Source organism: Arvicola amphibius, chromosome 8 (assembly GCF_903992535.2).
Source record: "Arvicola amphibius chromosome 8, mArvAmp1.2, whole genome shotgun sequence".
Taxonomy (NCBI): Eukaryota; Metazoa; Chordata; class Mammalia; order Rodentia; family Cricetidae; genus Arvicola; species Arvicola amphibius.
Window position 1 is genome coordinate 46,266,288 of NC_052054.1, and position 19,525 is coordinate 46,285,812.

Genomic DNA, 19,525 nt, shown 5'->3' on the forward strand with positions numbered 1-19,525 from the left:
GTTAAGAGCTTGTTGCTCTTGCAAAGGACCAGAGTTCAATGCCCAGCAACCACACTGGGCGGCTTACAACCATGTACAATTCTTACTCCACAGGATCCAATCTATTCTGCCCCCACAGAGGCAATGAAACACACATATACATACATAAAATAAGGTCCGATTTTCTTTTTAGCTGCCATTGTCTTTTTCCCTCTCTTTGCAATCAAAGGGGTAATGTCAATGTTGTCATGTTGGTTACTTATTGGTGACATATTAGTTGAACCGCCAGCTAGTTAGGCCACTTTGTTGAAATAATTCACAGAAAAGTTACAGTAACACTTTATCTCTTGAGTTTAATTTATACTTTCGTGTCTGTTGGAATGCCCCCTTCCTAGTTCCTCGGATGGCTTTAGGACTCCACAGTCTGACGTGAGCCTTTTCTGTCCGTTGTGCTGTCCTGGGCAGTGTTGGCCTCGTTTGTGGGTGTGTCTTTCCTAATGTGGCTGCTGCATCTGAGCAATTCTGCCTTTAAGCAGCCTGTGTGCCCTCAACATGCTCTCTCCCATAATATTATCATCTCCAAGTCTGTACTTTGACCTAGATAACTCTCCAAACCGCATCCCTGCACAGGATCAGTCCATAGCTAACCTACCCACTCGTCTCTCTAGACTTAAAGTCAGTATACCCACAATGAAATTTATGTCTGACTTCCCTTTAACGCCTTTAATTCTTAGTTTTCTTTTCTCACCATGCTTCACCATTGCTGAACTAACTGGAAACCTGGGTTTCATTCTTTGACCACATTGACCATTTAATCATCTTATACCTCGTATTGTAGTTTTTATTTTCTTATTCCTATATTTTTTTAGAACTTTGCTATTGCCTGCCAGACATTGTGTTGCAAGCCTTTAACTCCAGCACTTAGTAGGGAAGCAGGAGGATATATGTGAATTTGAGGCTAGATGGGTCTGTATAGTAAATTACAGGCCATCTAGGGCTGTACAGTGTGACTCAGTCTCAACCATACACACACACACACACACACACACAATCCGCTGTACAACCTGTCCCTACTGTCATCACTTCCTTAATCACTTCCTTCATCACCTCTTTCACAAACTGTCGCAAAAGCTACTGATTTGACTCTGATCTCAAACATTTTACTGTCAACGAAGAGGATCTCTTCCTGTACTTGTGTTTATTTGCACTAGCTCCATTTCCACAGGAAGGGGGGGTGCGAGGAGCTTTTCATGTTACTCACATATTCCAAAGCTTGTAAGATGTCAAAAGACTTATCCAGATCTCTAGGTTCTCCAAGGTCAGTTCCAACATAGGCTCTGTTCTTGCAGGTGCAGTAACCTGAGAAAGGCAAAGTGTTGGAGATAGCCCCACATCGTGTGGCTTCATGCCTCAGAGGCTGGGCTCCTCTCTGCATTGTGTCTTCTTTACCTGTGGCTATCTGAGGAACAGCTGAATCCACAAGACATAATGAAATTGTATCCTCTTCTAATAAAACTGATATCTGCCTTTGTCATAGCATTCAGTACCTATCACTGCACTCCCTTGGCTTGTCTTAACTTATCCAACTAATGGCTTCTAATTGCCTATACAATACCAAGCATAATCTAAAGATAAGAAATATAAAAAGCAGTACATGACTGGCAAGATCTATGTTATCAGGAAGTTTACATTCCAGCATTTGTGTCATTTAATAGTGAGAAAAAGTTCTAGCCTCTGTGTGTCCCTTCACTGCCATGACCAGCATCACTATCTCTAAGACCCCAGAGTGACCTCTTATAATGCCAAGTCTGCTGCTGGGAGACCCTGCTCAGGGTTTCCTCATAATACATAGAATTCACCATCACAGATCAGTCCTTCTCAAGTAGTTCCAATAGTAGTACTTCCCCATTCACGAATATTTAATAACCTCTGATTGCAATCACAATTAAACTTCAACTACTTGCTAAACAATAGACACTTTTAGAAAGAATAGGTGTGGGGGGGTTTATTGCTCAGCCTGAATATATTCATATACAATGTGGCAGTCCTGGGCTGGACAGATAGCTCAGTGGTTAAGAGCACTGGCTGCTCTTCCAAAGGCCTGGGGTGCAATTCCTAGCACCTACGTGGTGGCTCAAAATGGTCTCAAACTCTGGTTCTAGAGGGTCTGACACCACGTCTGGTCTGCTCAAATACCAGGCATGCAAATAGTGCATAAACATACATTCAGGCAAAGTACCTATAGACATATAAAATAAGATTTTCTTAGCAACCAATATAGTGTTGCCATCTTAAAATAGTGTTAAAGAGATAAAGTATCTAATGCACATAAAAAATGTTAAGAAATGACTATCCTGTTTGTGGTTTGACTGGCTCATAACTCTGTTGACATGAAAATAGTTTCTCCTGTTGATAGGGGACCAAAACAGAAGGACTGCTTCCAGATTTCCTGGGTTGGTCACGCAAAATAAAAAGTCCCAGCTGTGGGTCACCAACAGAACAGACAAAAGAAACATTGTTCCATATAAGGTGTGAGGTTTACTCCAGTTACAGTTCTTTATTCCAGTGGAGAAGGAAACCAAGCTCTGAATTATTTGAAGCTGAAACTATGCCCTTGTCACCATGTGAAGCATGCAAGTAAGACAAGGCTACTTTGTTGTAAAATTTTCTTTTAGCTGTTGAAGTTCTTAGATTCAAGTGAGTGTAAGATAAATAAGCTTTTAAATCTCCTTTTGAAATAAAGCGTTTATTCCCTTTAAATTATAAAGGTAATAGCAAAGTATTTTTAATACAAAAATAAAAGCAAGAAAAACACACAAGAAAGTGCCCACTTCTCCAACCAGCCAGAATTCGACCAGCTTTTTATAGATCACACCATAAAGTCCAAATCATTACTAAAACAGATATTTTATCATTAGTCAAAGCCAACTGATTTAGAATTCAGTGCACTTAGAATCTAGAGTCAGAATAACTCACATAATTGTCCTCTTATCCTGTTCACAGGGACATACACAGTAAAATATTTTATTACTAACACAGGGTGGGGCATAATCCACATTGCATACACAGTTTTTATTGTTGGGAAATCAGAAGTCAGTCAGCTCAGGTTTTATAAATCTCTCAAGAGCAAAGTCCAGTGTAATTATCACTAGTGTGTCTTATATTTTGTACAAGCCATCCCCAGATTAGAACTCAATAAATGCTGAATGAGCCAACAAGATTCTCATATACAGTCTTAAAGTTTTGATCTGCCCAGTAACTCAATGACATCTTCTCAAACTTATCTTCTCATAGTACAGTATCCTCATAAGAATTCCAAACAGATAGAGCATAAAGCAGTTGCTTGCACAATGCTCAAACTACCAATAAAAAAACCCACAATCCCAGAGAATTTGGACAACAATGAGGACACTAAGAGAGACTTACATAGATCTAATCTACGTGGGAAATAGAAAAAGACAAGATCTCCTGAGTAAATTGGAAGCATGGGGACCTTGGAGGAGGTTTGAAGGGGGAGGGGAGAGGCAGGGAGGGGAGCAGAGAAAAGTGTAGAGCTCAATAAAAAAAATAAATGAAACAGAGACTAAAGATGTAAAGAAGTTTTAAAACACGAAGCTTCTATCATGACATCACAGACTGCATTACCTTTACAATTCTCCCCACCCCCCTTTATGAAAAGAAAACTTATTTCAGTTTACATTTCCAGGTCACAGTTCATTAACAAGTGAGTTGTGGGGCAGGCATCTTAAAGCAGGCCCTGAAGCAGAAATTGATGTGGAATTCCCCTCTGTGCGCTGTTTATACCGTTGGCTAATAAAGAAGCTGATTTGTCCTATTGCAGTGTAGGAGAGAGTAGGCAGAGTCAAGCAGAAGCCATGTTGCCACTGCAGGAGACAGACACCAGACTCTGGACAGCATCTTACCAGTAAGCCATAACCATGTGGCAATACACAGATTAATAGAGATTGGTTAATTTAAGATATAAGAGTTAGCTAGAAATATGCATAAGCTAATAGGCCAAGCAGTGTTTTAATTGATACAGTTTCTGTGTAGTTATTTCAGGTCTGGGTGGCTGGGAAATGAACAAGTAGTCTCCACCAACAAAATGACACCCAGTATTAGACAATGTACATCCACATAAAGTCTTTAAAAAAAAAAAGAGGGCTTCTAAACCCACAAAACAGGAGTCAAGCAGAGTTTCTTGGCAGCCACATTTTTTTCAAATAGGCTCAGTTTGCTAGCAGCGAATAGAGACTGGCTCCTCTAAGAGAAGGCAATAGCAGCAAAAGCAGCACAACTCTTTAAGAAGGCTTCCTGGTTCATGCTAGTTGCACGAGCAGCTCTGGCTCTTTCAGGAGGCCAAGCACTTAAGTAGGATCTGTGAGTATCATGCTACAAGTTGCATTATGGTGACACAGACCCACTGTGACCCTGGAGCTGGGAAAGTGTGCATAGCTCTCAGAGGCAGCAAACATGACTCCACTATGTTGAACTGGGTGGAGCCAACAGACAGGACCTTGAGGTTGGTCCTAGCCATACCCCCTTAGCATTTAAAAAAAAGAACAAGAAAAAGAAAAACTTTCTTGGACAGAAAAAGATTGCAGATATACAATAAAGACAGATTCAGATGAAAAAATAAAACCTCTAAATGGGTCACAGTGTTAAATAAGTACATGTAGGCTTGAGAGAAAGAAGGAAAAATATAGACATCTATAAAAAGAAGTAAATGTTTTTTTAAAAAAATAAAAATAAAAGTCTTTAAAGAGACAGAGTACAGACAGTCACAGATTAAAGGAGTAAAGATAATAAAATAAATATTAAACTTGTAGAAAAAGTAATAGAGCAAGAAAGTAAGAGATGTAAAGATGGAATATACACAGAGAGTCTAGATCATGTATAGTATTGTGTTTTCATTGAATGTTTTGACTGTGAATGAGCTAAGTACAGAGAGATATTTCATTGTACAGGGTGCTAAACTAAGCTAACATATATATTTTAAAGGTATCTTGACTTTAAAATTTGGTTCTAAAGATATCTTGCTTTGGATAAAAGGTTCTGCTTTTGTTTCCACAGAAGATTCCTTCCAGACTAATATGGTTTGATGGAACAAGACCCCCCCCCCCCAGAGGTCTCCATGAACCCTAGAAGTGCTTCACCCAATAAACAGCAAGAAGTAGTTTGGAGAAATCTACACCCAAATTCTCAAAATTATTGCTTATAAATGCTTGTTTACATTTAAAGCAGGATATGATATAGAGGTGAATACTTTACATTGGTATGGAGCTTGATTTATTGATACAATTTTAAGATCAATCTTGTTATATGTATATTTCTGCTCTTGATTAAGGTATTGTATTTGCACAGCTCTTTTAAAAATGTAATGTATAATTAAGAAATATAGGTTAATAGATAGTCATCTATAACAGTCAAACTGTAGTTGTGTTAGGTTATTTAGGTTTTCTAGCTGTATAGAGATATGTTTCAGATGAATATTTATTCTTCAAACCTTTCAAAGACTAACAGAATACAGTATTTAAAATGTTTTAAGAACTTAGGACTTTTCATGACAATGAGACTAATCTGCTTCTGGAAGCACCAATTACTTCATGAGGATTATGGACATTAAAGAAGCTCCTTATGAAGTTTGTTAGTCCTTTGGGCAAGAAATTGCTCTTGCCTGGACTGCTTGATGGTATACTGTATAGATTGGGCATGCAGGACCCACAGAAAAATGATTGCTGATATTGCCTAAAGAAGGTGAGACAGTCCATTAGGGTTCCTACTTCATGAAAGAGTCTGCCAGACATTCTACAGGACACAGAAGAAAGTGACTGGCGAACTGCCAAATAGGTGGAACTGTCTTTGAAATTTCCTGATTCATGAAAAAATCTGCCAGATTCTATGGGCCTACAGGCTGAAGATAGATGCTCCAATGTTACAAAAGAACTTTGGGTGACTGTTCAGGCCATGAGATGTCTCTGCCAATTCTAGAGTTTTGGAAGTTACTTACAATGCACTTCCTGTTTAACTTAAGTAATATTATATTCTTCTGGAGTCTTTGATGGAGTTGAAAAAGATAGTTTTATAATTATAAAAGATAGATTAGATATAAACTTTAGATTCACAAAGATAGGATAAATGATAGAGTATTTTCCTTAATTTGCCAAATGTAAATGGACTAACTATTGTAACTATAATTCTTGCTTGATAACTGTTTTATTACATGTAATCTTGCTATGTTAAAATTAAAACCTTCCTTTTTTATTTTGACAGGAAAGGGGAGGTGATGTGGGATTCCCCTCTGTATGCTGTGAATACCATTGGTTAATAAAGAAACTGCTTTGAGCCTATTGCAATGCAGAATAGGGCAAGGAGGAAATTCCAAGCAGATAGAGGAGAGGAGAGTAGGCAGAGTTAAGGAGAAGCTATGTAGCCACTGCAGGAGACAGACGCTGGACTCTGGACAGAACCTTACCAGTAGGCCACAACCATGTGGCAATACACAGATTAACAGAGATGGATTAATTTAAGATATAAGAGTTAGTTAGAAATGTGCATAAGCTAATAGGCCAAGCAGTGTTTTAATTAATACAGTTTCTGTGTGGTTATTTCAGGTCTGGGTGTCTGGGAAATGAACAAGCAGTCTCTGCCTAGAAGAAACTGTAGGGAATGTAGCTTACTGGATTGTCCACTGGCTGGTGCCCAGCTGATATTTTTATTACAGCTCAAGTCCAACTGCTCATTATGGTATCACCCACAATGACACACACACACACACACACCAAACATTAATCAAGAGAGTCTCTCATGGATACGTCCACAGACCAACCTGTTCCAGTTGAGTCCTCCCAGATTCTCTCCTCCCAGTAACTCTAGGTTGTGACAGGTTGACAATAAAAACTAACAGCACAGGAAGGTCCCAGTTAACTATATTGCAGCAGCAATCATGATGATAGTGGTATTCAGACATGGCAAGAGGATGTATAGGAAATTTTGTTCACAGGTGTGTAGCTGGATTGGTGGTTACCTTTGTCTTCTAGTGGCATAGAGAGGACCTTCCAGTACTGCCAACACTAGTCAGTAGGGAGTGGAGATTCTAGTTAGACACCAGCTCAACTTCTCCATGTTCAATGAGACATGTAAGTTTGTCTTCAGCAATAGAGCTTTACTTTATGGTTGCTTTGTGGAAAACAACCAAAAGCCCAAGTTGTTTGTGGATTCCCATGGGGACCCTTAGACACTCAATTAAACGTAACCCATTTCTGACACTGGGAAATTTGCTTGTTGGCTAAAGATGCCTGGTTGGTGTATTCACACCTATTATTTGGTGACTCTGTTTAGATATTATTCATAAATGTGTGGGTGTGTGTGTATGTGTGTGTATTGAGACAGTGTCTCAGCTGTCTTGGGAAAAGCTCTGTAGATGAAGCTGGCCTCAAACTCACAGAGATCCACCTGCCCCTGCCTCCCAAGTGCTGGGATTAAAAATATGCACCACCACTGCCTGATCATATATGTACATTTTTAAAGATGTTTCTACAGTGGTAGGTTTTGGTATAACCCTTCAAATGACCCTTAGTGTTAGTTGTCCCTCACCATTTCTTTCCTTTGCTCCCATCTTCTCTTCCCCTCTGTCTAATCCTGTTCCTGACTGTCACTGTCTATCCATAATTACCCATTTTATTTCTCCATTCTTGAGAGAGCCTCCCATCTCACCTAGTCCTTTATGCTGTACCTAACCTCTGTGGTTACATACACTGTAGCATGTTGATTGAAGGCTTTAAAACTAACATGCACATGTGAGACGATACATATATTTATCTCTTAGGGACTGAGTGACTTCACTCAGGATAATTTTTTAGCTCCATCATTGACACATGTATTTCATGATTTTGATTTTTTAACAGCTGAGCGATATTTCTTTGCACAAATGTAGCACATTTTCATTATTCATTCATCTATTGATAAACATTTGGAATGCTTCCAATTTCTGGTTATTAGGATAGAGCAGCAATAAACATGAATGAGCAAGGATCTCTATAGTATGGTGTAAAATCCTTTTGGTATATACCCAAGAATGAAACAGTTGGATCTTGAGGTGGATTATTCCCAGCTTCCTGAAGAACCAGCATGCTGTAGGAGGTCCTTCTGTCTTTGTGTTGCTTTCATTGGTTAATAAAGAAACTGCTTTGAGCCCTTGATAGGGCAGATAGGTGGGGAAATTTAAACAGAATTCTCAGAGGAAGAAAGCAGAGTTGGAGAGAGCAGCTATGGAGCAGCCAGAGACAGACATGCCAAATCTTACCTAGTAGGCCACAAACTCGTGGTGATCTACAGATTAATAAAAATGGGTTAAATCAAGATGTGAGAGTTAGCCAATAAGAGGCTAGAGATAATGGGCCAAGCAGTGTTTTAATTAATACAATTTCTGTGTGGTTATTGTGGGTGTAAGCTAGCCGGGCAGCTGGGACAAACAAGCAGGCCTTCTCCTTGCAACACCAGCACACTGATTTTCATGGGTACTGTATAAATTTGCACTCCTACCAGCAACAGGTAATGTTCTTCCACCTGGAATTTGCAGGGTCTGAGGCTAAAGAATCAGATATAACTCATTTGGGTTATGTATGATTCATTACAGGTTCCAATTTAGAACATGAAGGGCCTGGATGAAATCATGTTAAGTGTTCTTCTGAGTCTAAAGCTCCAGATCCATCAAAAGCACTTCAGGGCAGAGGCACTATGGCACCTCTTTTGGTGTCCTGTTTCTGATTTTACACCAGAGCACATCTATCCTTTTATAGAATAGTTATTTTTGCTCATGGTTCTTCTCCTCTGTATCCCCAGTGAAATGCAGTGTTCAGTACATGATCATAGTTTTACCTTTTCTGGGAAAGCACTATGTTGGCTAAATTTACAAATGTGTTTGATCCTTAGAAAAAAATACATACAGTAGTGTTCATCTGATCTCACAGAGAATGCAATAATCCCAGAGAACAATCCCTAACCCCAATCATTCCATTCAAAGTGAACTTAAAGACATGACCATCTTTGCTTTCTGCTTGTGGAAAACAGAGATGATGCAAAACTTCCCCTACTTAAGTCATTAGCTAAAAGAAACCTAAGTTTAAGAACTCAACTTGTGCCCCTGTGAATGCTAGGACTTTCTTTTCTTTCAAGCAAAATTCCGAAATCCAAACACACACACACACACACACACACACACTTACACACACAAACATACATGCTCACACATACTTAAACACAACACAAACTCACTCACACATTCATTTACACTTAAACACACATAAAACATACACACTCACACAGAGACATACAAACACACACAAAATAACACTTAAACACACACTCAAACAAACACACATGCTCACACACTCACTGACATTTACAGATACCCCACTTGTCATTTACCACTCATGGATGTTGAGAAAGTAAAAAGACTGTTCTGAGAGTGGAACACTCTTTTCTTATTTTCCTATAAAATGCAATGAGCTGTGCTTGGAGGTATTATGAATATGCCAGTGTCTGAGTCACCCAGAGTGGGTTTCTGTGAGGTCCTAATTCTGTGTTTACAATAAAGAGATGGGTAGAGGAGGGAGGGGAAAGTCTGTCCTCTGCTCAGCAGGCCTGGGTAAGTTGAATTGCTATAGATTAACAATTTATGTAAGATATACACCAATAAGTCACACAGACTCTTCTACTTCCTCATGGCTAAATTGTTTTCTAAAATTAGATATAAAGAACTTAGGTGAGAAATGTGATGGAGAAGGTTTGGTCACAGGCCTGTTTTTTCCTCACAGTTTCCTAGACATATCAGAAGGAACAATGTCTTTCTTGATTTTCCTACCCAATTTCAACAACACTATTATTAGCTTTAAAAAAAAAGAAAGAAAAAAGGAAGGAAGGAAAGGAAAGGAGAGAGAGAGAGAGACTGACAATGGCTACCTATCTCATGGCTCTACTATTAAAGGAGCTTGCAGCCAAACCAGTGACCTGAGTTTGATTCCCTGAGCCCCACATGGTGGAAAGACAGAGGTGACTCCTTTAATTGTCCTCTGACACCCACACGTATGCATACCTTGGAGTGTACAAACACAGAGATAAATAAATGCAATTTTATAAACTAAAAAATAGGTATCTGGCCTATCATATGAGGTGATTATAAAGATAAAAACATAAAACACAGGGCTAGAGAGATGCTCAGTGGTTATGAGCTCTTGTTCTTCCAGAGGGTCCGGTTTTAGTCCCAGCATTCCAGCATAGGCTCTCAATTACCCCTAACTCCATTTCTAGAAAGTCTGCTATACTCTTCTGACATCCATGGACACCAGATAAACACCCAGTGCACATACATACATGAAACCAAAACATATGTGTCCATAAAATTAAAAATAAGCCTAAAAATTCAAAAGGTAGTGCACATTCAAGTACTTTGGAAGCTGTACGTCACTCTTCAAAATATTATTACTGTCACCACACCAGCCTTTGTTTCCACAACAATCATGGTGTCACTCTGAGGAGGAAGTTAAGGAACAGCAGTGTTGAGTGCCCCACTTAGGCTTACACGAGTTGAAACGAATTTACACACATTGACCAGCTGCTAGAATACCAGTTCACACACAGTGAAATTGAGCAAAAGGTTTCTGAAATTTTACAGAGCATTTCACCTCACATGCTAGCCATACACTGTTTAAACTTGAAGAGAAAGAAGGGAGAGAGAGAGAGAGACAGTAAATCATCTTACACACAGCCAAGTGAATATGTTCAGTTCTCACGATAAACCCATTTCTCCAGTAAGACAAAGCAAGGCATGACGGGGAGAAGAGAGCACATTGCATTGCACCCACACATGAACAACAAGACAGGTGTGCTTGGCATGATCAGTGTAAGCGTGGACATAGGAGTACCAGGGTAGGACACGCTGGAACAATTCCTTTTACTAAGCCCGGTGGGAGACAGCTTCTGATTTAGAAAACCCACAGTTACAAATTGGACCTCCCAAACAAGTTCTTAACTACACATTTACAAGATTTTCTTTATAATAGTCCTCAAGATAATAGAAAGCTTTTAAAATTAAAGAATTTAAATATCTGTAGTTAAATAAATTATGGTACAATTTCTCAATGAAAGACTATTTTAAAAAACTTTTTAAAGCTGAGACAATTTTACATGAATTCCCCACCAAGCATTAAATAAGAAAGAGTAAGTTGTTGAGTAGAATTTCATCTATAATTGGTAGATAGGTAGATAATAGATAAAAAACACAATCTAATAATAACATTTTCCCTCTATACAATCTCAGATATGTAGATTTTCACTTGCTATGTTTTATTATTCTTTACATTTTTGTTACAATGAATACATTTTGTTTTTTAAATAAAAATGTGAATAAATTCCACTTTTAGCCTGCCCATGTATTGACTTGAAGAAATTACAATGAAAATCAAAGAAATGCTTAAATAATAATAATAACAACAACAATAAAACAAACACTATGGAATATTCTAAAATAAGAATAATGATGAAATCTGGGGATGTCACAGGAACAGTTGGTCCTTCCAGACAACGCAGCAGGGATGAGGGCATGTGATGCTGATGAGACCATGAGCATCCATAAAACCTAAATAAATCCTTGTGTATGATATATAAATACTTGTTCACATAGATCCCAAGATATTAATATTTGTTAATAAGTACAGGCTGACAAATACAGTGCAATGACGAGAAAGTGGATTTTGATATAAAATTCAAGCCAGGCATGGTGTCTCAAGGCCTGAGATTTAATTTCATTGTCTTCAAATCCAAATTAAGTTTTGTGATTTTTAATAATTAAAATATAATTTCATAATTTCTCCCTCCACCTCTTTTCCGGCCACTCTTTCCATATTGCCCCTTGATTCCTCTCAAATTCAAGAACTCTTTTTCTTTATTATGGTAAAATATATAAATTAATGCATAAGTCTATAAATACGAGCAGCTGAGTTTATTTACTGTTGGTTGTATGTGTATGATTTCAAGGCTGACCACTTGGTATTGAGGAACCAATGAGTGAGCATCTCCCCAGGGAGGACCATTTCTCCTTCTCTTGGCCTTCCTTAGTCTCCTGTAGTTCTTTATCTAGAGTGGGGCCTCATGAGATGTCCCCTTCCTGTGTTATCATGTTCCTTATTGTTATCACTGCTCAGGTCTCATTTAGGCAGCTTTATCACTGAGGTGTCATGGGTTAAGCTTCCACGCCATTTCTTAGACACACATTTTGCAACAGATGTCCGGGTCCCCTGGCTCTGATGGTCTTCCCTCCCCACTCCTCTGAGGTGTTCCCTGAGCCTGCCATGTGGGGATTGTGCTACAGGCGTACCCAGTGGGACCCAGTTCTCCTTGACCAGCTGCTCTCCACAGTTTGACCAGCTGTGGTTTTCTGTAACGGATTCCATCTGCTGCAAAGAGAAGCTCCTGTGACAGGGTGAGAGGTACACTTCTCCGCTGGCCTAAGGAGGAATGCTTAGAACACAGTCAAGGAATCTAGTTTAGCAAAGCGTCAATAATCAGGAAACAGGAAGGAGGATCCTGAGATCCATGTCAGCCTGAGCTACAAAGCAAAAGAAAGAAAGATATTTAAAATTCACACACCAAATGAACACTGTCAAATGTTTTATATGGGAATGCTAAAGGAAAGTAAAACAAAACTTTAGCTACAAAAGAAGAAACAAATAAACAAAGCCTGTTTGCTGTAGAGATACCTCAGTCAACACCATATGTGTCCTACAAGGCTGAGGTCTCGACTTTCACCCCTAAAACCTCTCTGATAAAAGCCAAGTGTGGTGGCAAGCACTTTGATCCCAGTGCTGGGAAGTGAAGCAGAGTAGACAGACCCATGAGGCTCACTGCCTAAGCAACGGACCAGTGCGACACCCCATCTCAAAAACAGGGACAGTGGTGCCACTGCAAGGACACTCGAAGTTGCTCTCTGCCCCTCACATGTACTTCGCACACACCTGAGCACCTACACGTACACACATATATGAATATGTATCCCCCACATACTAAAGCGCAGAAATCGGAGTATGACGGAGCATCATATTGTTCAAACATTTTCTCTCTGTTGAACAGTTCCCTTAAATCAAACCAGTTTTGCCTGAGTAGAACAGTTCTGCCCACACCCCTTTAGATGATTTTAGTGGGTGTTTGAAATTAAACTTGAGAGTTACTGAAAACTATGTGTATATAAAGATAGAATTCAACAAAACTCAAGTTTGTGCAGAACATACCTTAAGTCATTACGGCAGGTAGATTTCAAAACAACTTAGCTATCCACACTAGAGAGTAGATTATAAATAATCTCATCTTGTAATTAAGCTCAACACTAAGTTGTCACATAAAATAAGTGCAATACAGCTGTAGTGACACACGTCTCTAACCTTAGCGGTGGGAGCAGAGGCCGAGAAGTGCAAGTGTAGGCCTGTTTGACACGATGAGGTCGTGTTCTAAACGGAAAGCATGGGAAGGTTACGCTGTATAAGACGGTTCCAGTTTCTAAAGCTGAGAAAAATCATGGGAAGACAAAACAACAACAAGAAAAACACACACGTCGGAAAAAGCACATGATGTAGAGACTGTCCACAGAATGTTCACAAGCTTGTCCTGTGGGGGATGGGGTAATGACCTTCAATTCATGATTTGATTCTGGTCACTTTAGCCTTGGGTAAAACAGAGAAGCAATCTCTTCTATTTCTTACTCCCAGGAAAATCCATGCATCCTTCTTCGGGTCCCCCTTGTTACCTAGCCCCTCTGAGGCTGTGGCTTGGTTATCCTTTACTTTACAGTTAATATCCACTTAGGAGTGAGTACCTACATCGTTTGTCTTTCTGGGTCTGGGTTACCTCACTCACTACAGGATAATTTTTTTCCTAGTCCCATCCATTTGCCTGCAATTTTCATGCAAATATTTTACCACTGAGTAGTACTCCATTGTATAAATGTACCACATTTTCTTTATTCATTCTCTGGTTGAGGGACTTCTAGGGTGTTTCCCAGTTCTGGCTATTACAAATGACGCTGCTATGAACATAGTTGAGCAACTGTCTTGGTGGTATGATTGAGCGTCCCTTGGGTATATGCCTAAGATTGCTGTAACTAGGTCTTAAGGTAGATTGATTCCCAATTTTCTGATTGGGCAGACTGGGGGTTTGGGTAGGGCAGATTGAGGGCAGGACAGAGCGGGGGGAGAGTAATGAAAAAGATGTCTTGATGGAGAGGGGCATTTAGGGGTTAGAGAGAAACCTGGTGCCAGGGAAACTACCCCTAGCTAAGATGCCTAGCAGTAGTGGAGAGGATGCCTGAACTGGCCTTCTCCTGTAATCAGGTTGGTAATTACCCCAACTGTCATCGTGTGTGCGTGTGTGTGTGTGTCTGTGTGTGTGTGTGTGTGTGTGTGTTGGTCCTCACAAGGACTCCACAGAAACAGCTAACCTGGGCTCATATGAGCTCACAGACTCTGGACCGATAGCTAGGGAGCCTGCTTGGGACCGATCTAGGACCTAGTCTACATGTGTGACAGCTGTGTAGCTTGGTTTATTTGTGGAACTCCTAGCAATGGGATAAGGGCCTGTCCTTAATTGTTGAGCTGGCTTTTAGGAACCTATTCCTCATACTGGCTCGCCTTGCCCTGCCTTAAAACAAAGGAAGGAACTTAGTCCTACCTCATCTTGATAAATATGTTATGCTTTGTTGACACCCATGGGAGGCCTGCCCCTTTCGGAACAGAAACAGAGGAATGGATGGGGCAAGGGCAGAGGGGAGGTGGGAGCAAGGCAGGAAGAGGAAGAGGGGTGGGAGCGGAAACTGTGGTCAGGATGTAAAATGGATGAAAAACTAAGGAAAAAAAGAAAACAGAGGCAAACTTGGCCTCACTTGTTCCTCTGATATGAGAGAAGTCTATGCTTAGAATTTCTGACTGACAAAAGAAGAAGACAGAGAAAAATGTATGTATATAAATTCCGGAATACTGACTGTGAGTTACCTGAAGGCGGGAAGAAGTCATCTTCTTCATTGCCCCAGAATTCCCTTAAGCGCCAATTTGTAAAACAATGTGAGATATTGCTGCCACCTAGTGGGCAATTATATTTTTACTTTTTTATTATTGCAAACTGAGACCCTCAAGGAATACTTGTAAAATAATTTCATGAGGAGTGCTAATATTCATGCTTCAGAATAACTCAATACTGATGAATAAAAGCATAGACATAAAATACTTATTTTATTAATTTACTTATATAAATAATTAGAAGTGGTACCATAATTGGAAGCAAAGAATTTGTTTTTAGAGAAAAGAATAGAATTTTCACCTACCGCAAGATATTAATTTCCCATCTTTTACTTTGTATCTTTAAGGTAAAATAATTGCATAAACTATCTCTTCTTCCAAATGTTAATGTAATGTGCATGCATAGAATCTTCATTAAGCATTTAATACCCATTGTTAATTCATTCCGAACTTTTTAATATTTCCCCCTTTGTGCAAACGACAATAAAAGTTCCATTCCGAATTTTGGGAATTTTCGATAATTGTGTCAAGTCCTACTGGCAATTATGATGAAGAGAACCCATTGTAACTTAACTCCCAGCTTAACTCCACATGCTAACTCAGAACCAAGTTCTAATGTTCATTGATATGGGAATCTTGTGCTATAAAACACAAGAGAAATTAAAATCTACATATAAAGCCTCATCTAATCTCTGCTGGAAATGTGCACATCATCTAAATGTGACTTTCTAAGGCAAAGACTCAGTTGTAATGTGAGGACCACGACCCGTGGCTTCTGTGGCTTCTAGAAACTTGAATAACATCCTAGGAAAAGTTAACCCTGGTCTTTGTCTAGCAAACAATTAATGGGAAACAGGCTTATTTAACACCAGGCCAGAACAAGCTGAAGGGGCTTCACGGGTGAGTGGAGGAACCTGAGCACAGAAAGGGTTGGTCGTCTTCTGGTTACAAACTCTCTCTTCCCAGATAACTCAGTGATGAAGACAGGAGGTAGAAACACAAGCGAGTTGAAAAATGGAGGAATCTGAAGATCATTGTTTTCACTGGATTTTTGATGAGCAAATTAACATGCCTTAGAATTTGCACTAAGCTGAAGGAGAAAAGAAAATAAGATAGAATATCCCAATCAGTAAGCAGTCAAATTTAAGATAACTATGAGTTGATTGTTTGCTTAGTATAAAGAGGAATGGCAGGACCTATTTTGTTTTAGGAGCTTCTGGAATCTGCCTGAGGAACAGTTCATGAGGAAGTGTCCCACATCTGGCTCTAGAACTTTTGTTTATTAACCCATAGAGTCTTTGGTCAGAATTATCTAGCCATGCATCCCCCTGTCTCTTTTCTAACCTTACTTTTGTTATGTTTTGGTATGGGAAGTCCTTCTGTATATGTGTTGCGTTTATTGGTTAATGAATAAGAAAACTGCTTTGAGCCTATAGTAGGGCAGAACAGAGCTAAGTAGGGAAAACTAAACTGAATGCTAGGAGAAAGGAGGCAGAGTCAGGGAGAGGCCATGTAGCTGCTGGCTGGAACCTTGCTTGTAGGCCACAAACCTCATGGTAAAATATAAAATAATAGAAATGGGTTAATTTAAGAGATAAGAGTGAGCTAGAAATATGCATAAGCTAATAGGTCAAGCAGTGTTGTAATTAATACAGCTTCTGTGTGATTATTTAGGTCTGGGCAGCCGGGAACAAACAAGTGGCCTTCACACAACAATGTTTTTAAAGGTATCACCTGTCACTCACTTTCACCCAGCCATACTTGTTTTGTTGCCTTCAATGAAACTTCCCTATGCATTTCCTTCTTCGTAACAGCTCTTCCTTCTGCGGATACGCTCCCCTTCCAACAGAATCCTTCACTTTAAATCTCCATGCAAATGCCATCTCTTCAATGAGTTCTTTCTTGGTCACTCCATGCAAAATTATAGTCTTCCTCCTGTGCAGTATTCTAAACCCTCTTCAGCCTTTCCTATTTTAATTTCGTCATATAATTTTTAAACATCAGTCACTTGTCACTTAATGACAAGTATAGGTTTTGAGACACATATATATGGTCAAACCATTATATGATATTCATCACACCAGGAATATCATAAAATATTTTCATGAACTGAAATGGCATAGTATCACTAAGCAATATTACCTTGCAGCACAGTGTTTGTATGCATATAATTTTAGCATAGGCCTCGTATCTATGAAACTCAGCATTGCATTGATTTTTTTCTGCTTGTCATACACTTTTTTAATATCTGCCTCAATAAAATAGATTATCCACTCAAGAGAAGAAAGAGTTGTTTGTTTGTTTTTGTTTTTTAATTCACTGATACTGTCACAAGAGCCTAGAACTTTTGTCAAATAGTCAAATTAACTCAGTTGATATTTTATAGTAAATAAAGATGAAAATAAAGTTGAGAAAATCTCTTAAAATAAATTAAAAAGCAATAAAATGGAAAGACTGGTAAGAAATTTTGAAGATCCGACACAGCTGCATCCAAATAAAGCTTTCAGAATAAACACAGAAAAGCTACTAGTGTGGAATTTATCAGAGAAACCTTTCAAGAATTTATCCACTACTTTCAATTCTAAATAATAAGTATCCATTAGCATAGAAGCCACAAAATGTCAAGAACTTTGGATAAGTGATCTACACTACAATAACTCCTTGTGAAATTTTAAATCAAAGCAAAACCAAAGGAAAAATACCAAAAAAAAAAAATTCTAGAAGAAATTTTTTTTTCTAAAGTTAGGAGTCTCCCAGCACCTGACTTCTCAGCAGCAACTAACACTGGGTAGAAGCTTAAGTTCAGTAGGGAAGGGTACTGTCCTGTGGCAATATCTTCAAACCCTAGATAATGTCTTTTCTGCTTCAGAGGCTTACAGCAAGCTTCACTAAGGATGGGGCTCCTTTCTTTCCGTCATCTTATTGGATGAATTAACAATGTCAGCACATTGAACATAACAAGTAGCTTTCCATTCAAGCACTGCCTTAGTGGGTAGACACCATTTCCCTATTTTACCTAGAAAATGAAGAATCCCTTTTCATACATTTTCCTGCAAACTAACCTTAACCTGCTCACATCTACCTTCCTGCCCTGTGTGCACATAAGAAAAAAGAAATTAAATGGTGAGTGGAACACGGCTGTAGCTTTAAGTAACACTTGAGAGGATGAAACAGAAGGAGCCAGAGTTAAGGGCCAGTGCGAGCTGGGCTGATGTGTGGGGATGGAAGCTGCTTTTGCAGGCTGTGAGTAGGGGACGTGTGCAGGGATAGGGAACGACAGGGAAGGTGTTTGTAGCGTGTTCCAAGAGCTGTCTTTGGTCAAGACCAGTTCCAGTGTCTTCAGCTATGACTATAAAAACTCAGATCATATTAACACGTTTCACATCCTCAGATATTGAAAGTGTTCTGGAATCGAGCAAGGTCTGTATAAACATACACTTAGGAAGTAATTACAGGACCTTTGCTAAGTTTCTGCTGTTCCCTTGAGATCTCTCCTCATCTGCCTTCTTAAAGTTCTAAGGCTCAGAAGAACTTCAAAAAATGTTCCCTGACAAAAATAAAAAGTCCCTTCATTTTGTTGTTGCCTTTTCTGCTGCCAGTGTCCTAAGTGTTTGATGGTGTCCTAAGATAAGCAGGCCTAATTCGAACTATGTACAGTTGATAAATTTACCCCAGCACTGGGGACCATCGAAATGAGTCTGCAGGGAAACCGTCATTTTGAACTTCTTCCATTGAAAGATTAGTAGCAGGACAGAAAGCAAGTTAGTTAAGGTCCTCCTAACACTTCTCTTGGGAGAAGAGAATTTCCTGGCAAGGGAACATCATCCCAGACAGAGTGGCAGTTCCCAGGGGCAATGCTGTAACTCAGTCTTTGCATCTTTTGCCTTCAACTAAGACAGACTGTGCAGTTTTCAACTTAAAAAAAAGAAAAAAAGAAGAAAGGAGAGCGAGAGAAAGAGATTGAGAGAGCGAGCATGACAGTGTGTTTTAAGAAGTAATCATGGTAGACGCAGAAATCAGGAAGGTAAGTTATAGCAATGAAAAACAAATCTTGAAGGCACAATCCTGAAAACACTCTTTTCAAATAAGTGACATGAATCTTTGGGTTGGGAAAAAAAAAAAAAAAAAAAAAAACAACACAAAACCGGAAGGGGTCGGCTGAAACTACTATGGATGAATACCTTCTGTGAAGGGCACTGGCTGTGTGCTGCCATGTCATAACCTAGAGCATATAGCAAACACTCACTAAATATCTGTTTAATGGATAAATATTATGTTCTAGCTGAAAATAAATACAATCATTTTTCCTTCTATTAAAATGATTCGACTATTTTTAATTTGTTCTAATTTTAAACCTAAGGAAAGCATTTATGCGGGTGTAAGTAATTTATGTAGAGTTCTACCCCAAAGTCATAGTCCAATCCTGCCTGTGGTAGAGAACAGAATGCAAATTATTCTCTCTCTTGCGACTTGAGTCCTTATTC